The sequence below is a fragment of the Rhinopithecus bieti genome, unplaced genomic scaffold (assembly GCF_001698545.2).
Source record: "Rhinopithecus bieti isolate Rb0 unplaced genomic scaffold, ASM169854v2 scaffold_26569, whole genome shotgun sequence".
Lineage (NCBI taxonomy): Eukaryota > Metazoa > Chordata > Mammalia > Primates > Cercopithecidae > Rhinopithecus > Rhinopithecus bieti.
This window is the reverse complement of record NW_016811895.1, coordinates 466,847-471,889: the sequence shown is the minus strand read 5'-3', so window position 1 is coordinate 471,889 and position 5,043 is coordinate 466,847.

Sequence of the window (5,043 nt, the reverse complement as noted above, 5' to 3'; positions counted from 1 at the left end):
GGCTGCATAAATGTCTTCTTTTGAGAAGTGTCTGTTCATCTCCTTTGCCCACTTTTTGATAGGGTTGCTTGTTTTTTTCTTGTAAATTTGTTTAAGTTCTTTGTAGATTCTGGATATTAGTCCTTTGTCAGGTGGATAGATTGCAAAACTTTTCTCTCATTCTGTAGTTTGCCTAAGAACTGACTTTTTTGAAGCCATGACCTCCATTTCCTTTACCTGCTCTCTTCACTGAGCATTCAGAACCCCAAACCCTCCTGCTTTGCCATCTTTAATGCCAATCCCCAGTTCCTTCAAGGTTTCTTTAGGCTTTTTGGAAAGCAGATGCAAACAGACGGGAAAATTGCTGAGTTACCAAGAACCCCAAGAGAAATACAAACAGTACCTAACATTTATGACATTTATTGAAAGATGGCGACAGTAGAATTGCCTCTGAGAAGCCCCTTCTCCATAGGTCTTCTTTGGTACTGTCTCAGTACCAAACATCAGATTATTTTTCTTCCCAGGTCTGGCCTCAGCAGATTTCTTCTTCCATCTTCAGAAACTCAGCAGTGTTTAACTAAAAGTTTTATAATTTGTTTGGCAGAAGAAAACCAGGTGCTAAATACAACTCAGTCAAATGCTTTCAGAATCCAAGTGTGTTTATTTGCACAATAAACATGGTACTTTACATCCTGAAAGCTCTATCATTCGCAAAGCATTCACGAGCTCATATAAAGGAGACAGGTGAGTATCCATGCTTCCATTTCACAAATGTCATGCCACAAAGCAGGAAAGCAGGACAGGTGAGATGATAAACTCTGTTTCTGTTTGTTTGGTGGGTTTTGTTTTTGTTTCTGTTTATTCACCACACCATAGTAAACAAACTAATGTCTCCAGTCTCCATATAACTCCCTCTTGGTTCAGTGAGGAGTTAATTAAAATCATTTTCTACTAACTCCAATTTGGAGAACCTCAGCTCTAGGCTGGATGAAAGGCAACTGATGCCTAAATGCAGTCCAACACTGGTGCCCCATTAGTGCTTCAAGTGCTGAAATAAAGAGTCCATTTCACTAGTCAGCTGATGAGTTAAATACTAGCCAGACCCAGACAGGTGTGTTTACTCCTGCTTCTTGAAACAGAAGCAAATGTGACATGTGACTTCCTTAAACCAAACGTTTAAATTTGAGTTGCTTGCCATGCCAAAGAAAACATTGCTGGCTGGGTATGGTGACTTACATGTGTAACCCCAGCACTTTGGAAGGTCGAGGCAGGAGGATTGCTTCAGCCCAGGAATTCAAGACCAGCCTGGGCAACATGATGAAACGCTATCTCTACAAAAAAATTTTAAAATTGGTTGGGTGTAATGGCGTGCACCTATGGTCCCAACTACAGTGGGGGCTGAGGTGGGAGGATTGCTTGAGCCCTCGAGGTCGAGGCTGCAGTGAGCAGTAATCACGCCACTGCACTCTAGCCTAGGTGACCGAGGGAGACCCAGGCTCAGAAAAAAAAAAGTGGGGGGGCGGAAATACTGTTTTCAACAATGCAGATAGGCCAGGCGTGGTGTCCCATGCCTGTAATCCCAGCACTTTGGGAGGCCAAGGCAGGAGGACCACCTGGCCAACCTGGTTAAGCCCTATCTTTACTTAAAAAACCCCACAAAAATTAGCTGGACGTGGTGGTGGGCCCCTGTAATCCCAGCTACTTGGGAGGCCAAGGTAGAAGAATCGCTTGAACCAAGGAAGTAGAGGTTGTGGTGAGCCAAGATCGTGGTATTGCACTCCAGCCTGGGCAACAAGAGTGAAACTCATCTCAAAAAAAAAAAAAGGAAAAGCAAACAAACAAACAAATAAACAGAAGAAAAAAACAATTCAGATAAAGTTGAGCATGTATATAATGACAATTTTTTTTAAGTTGCCTATAATCAATTGTAGCAGTGAATGTATAAAGGATATAACCGCTGGGGTAGTCCCTGAGTGCCCCTTCACCTGGGCCTAATGCTTAACCCAGGGCTGCCTCAGCCAGATCTACACTCTCTCTAACCCTTCTCCCCATTCTTCTCCTCAGATTAAAACCAGTATTGAGGCCAATCCAAGCATTAGCTACTCTTACAGTCATTTCATTTACACTGTGTGTGTGGCAGACAAAAGTTCTACTGGGATCTAACAACCTCTGTTCAGTAAGTGAGGACACTTCCTGCCTGAACATAAGTATCCAGATTAGGGGGACTGCTAGGAGAGGTCATGGTAAAAAGGGAAAAGCAGAAGGTGGCAGAAAGCAAAGGAGTGGAGTATTACAATAAGAGTGAGACACCAGACAGGCAGGCAGTGTGGGCAGGGGCTCAACGTGAGGGCAGGGAGATTGGGCAGCAACTGCTGTGCCTCGTATATAAGACTGAGCAGTGGCAGCTGAGTTCCAGAGGCAATGAAAGAGGGGATAAGGTGTGCGGCGGGTGGAGCCTAAGCGAGAAGACCAGAAGTGAAGTGGCGTGGAACCCAGTGGTCTATCACTCTTCTGATCCCTCTCCCCGGAAGATATAACCATAGACGAGATGCTGAAGTTATGTCAGATGAAGATATGGGCCATCCTAATGAGGAACTGGACAAGACAACCGTTACTACACATTCGTGGAGAGCACTGTCATCCTAACTCTGAACTGGAAAGTCAGCTCTGACTTCCCACCCCTAGAAGGTCTCCTTTTTAGGAGAACCATCCCTGAGTTTGAGGGTATCTGGGTGGATGGTAACATAAACTTCCTGCAACTTCTCAGCATCCCCTCTGTGTTTTTTCCCCAAAAACTTACTACTGTAACTGCCCAGCTATCCCAAGAATGCTTAAAGCACTGATCTTAACGAGAGACTTTCACAGATATGATATAAGACACATGTATTCCATAGTGAGTATGAGAGAGAGAAGGCAGAGAAGGCAGCAATTATTCTCACCATTTGACACAGAAGGGAAAATGGCCAGAGAAAGTATAATCAACAGTCTCCAGACGTACATAGCAAATTAAGGGTGGAGGTGAGAAAGATTCCAAGTTTCCCTATCATGTTAGTCCACCTATATCCAGCTGCCCCTTCCAGTGACCTGAAAGGTCAACTACTCAGAAGTCCTAAAATGATTATACCCACTCCTTTTTAACTGGTGGCAAAAAAAAAAAAAAAAAAAAAAAAAGACTCACTGAATTTCAGGGGTACTGGGTTCCTAATCATGACACACTCCTCCCTGTGTTCACGCCCTCGTCTTTCCTCATAGTAAAGCAAAACTCAGAAAGCTAGATAACGCCAAGTGTCAGCAGAGAATGAGGAGATAGGGGAACCATTAAGCACTGCTACTGGGAACATATAAACAGGGGCAGCCATTTGGAGAACAATTCTGGCATTTCTTAATCCAATTAATTATGTACAGACCCTTTGACCCAGCACCTCCACAACTGAGAATGATGGTAAGAGAGACCATTTCCATCCCTGGATTTCTAGGCCAGTACAGATTAGCTATCAAGAACACAGAAACATTTAATAACCATTGTTTCAAAATATGTGTCACATCTTGAAAGACATCACCATAACCCTAAAGGGTGTGACCCCCAAATGGTCTCCTTAGCCGCTTACTTATGAGATTTTTCCAGCATACTATAAGGCCAGCGGTTTCCTGATGATAGAGTTATGAAAAAAACCATAGATTCCTTGATTATGTGTCCATTGCAGTAATTCTATAATTTAAGAAAAAGGTTCTCTTGGTCCATAAAGATGTTACATGGGATCCCATGTCTAGAAACCAGATATTCTGTGGACCTTCAGATAGTGGAGTTTTCCAAAATACTGTAGGCAGGAAAGATACATCTCTAGCTAGAATATATATCATTCTCAGTAAAGATAAACTGCTGCCCCTTCTAAGGTCAAAGGGATTCAATATAATCATTGTTTTGTTAAATGGTTGGTTCATCTCCTTGAGAGATAGTACCCTACTGAGGTATCAGCCTTAATCTCTGTTGCTGAAGGGTTGGCAGCAGTAATACCTAAATCACTTTTGGTGAGAGGGAATCCTTACTGTTGGGTACATGCATAATATCAATCACTGTCTCATTAGCCATTAAACAAGCATTGGAGAAGCTAAGGACATCCATTGAACCAATCCTCCTGTGTTCCTAATTGTTCACTCTCTCCTCTGTGTCAGATACTTTCTTATGAGAACCAACATGAGACACAAAGATCCACACACTTTGTATTCACATCCAGAGGTTCATTCAGATGGCTTTCTTAGCTGGTGGCAAAAAAAATAGACTCACCGAATTTCAGACAGACATCCTTGTGCCAAATATTAATATTCTTGTTCCTACCAGATTCCTGACTGGGCAGAGCCAAGAGATCTCCCACCACTCAAGCGTCCAGGTTTCCTGTTTATGACCAGTTGTGCTGCTTGTAGTGCTACCCCCCAAGAGTATTTTCACCAAGCCGTGTTCCTCTAGGACACACTCCTGAGTAAAATTTTAGTGTGGTAATAGTCCACCATCGGCTCATAACAACAAATTGAGCCTATGTGTGAATCACATTTTTGTTTTGTCCCTCTAAAACCTGGTCATAGGAACGCCCCGTGAGGCTGTAGGTACAATCTAAAGGAGCAGTGTTAGTTCTGCAGATGTAGTTCACATGGAATTTGAACCACTGTCTTCTGTTACTGAAGGCCTCTGGATCAGGTTGAGTCCAACCTCAACTGCACCATTTCCATTGTGTGATGGATTTGTGCTGTACCCACTGAAATTTATAATTTGTGGGTCTGCCAATACGGGTCATGATGGGCAGTTCTGGCCCCATAGCCACTTGATGTTTCATAGTCAGCTATTGGGTCTCTACAGAGTCCATGGCCATGCCATGTGCTCCTTTTCCAAAAATTAGTTCTCTCGCTTTTACACTGCTGGTGGGAATGTAAACTAGTACAACCCTTGTAGAAAGCAGTGTGGAGATTCCTTAAAGGACTAAAAGTAGATCTACCATTTGATCCAGCAGTCCCACTACCAGGTATCTACCCAGAGGAAAAGAAGTGATTATATGAAAAACATACTTGCAC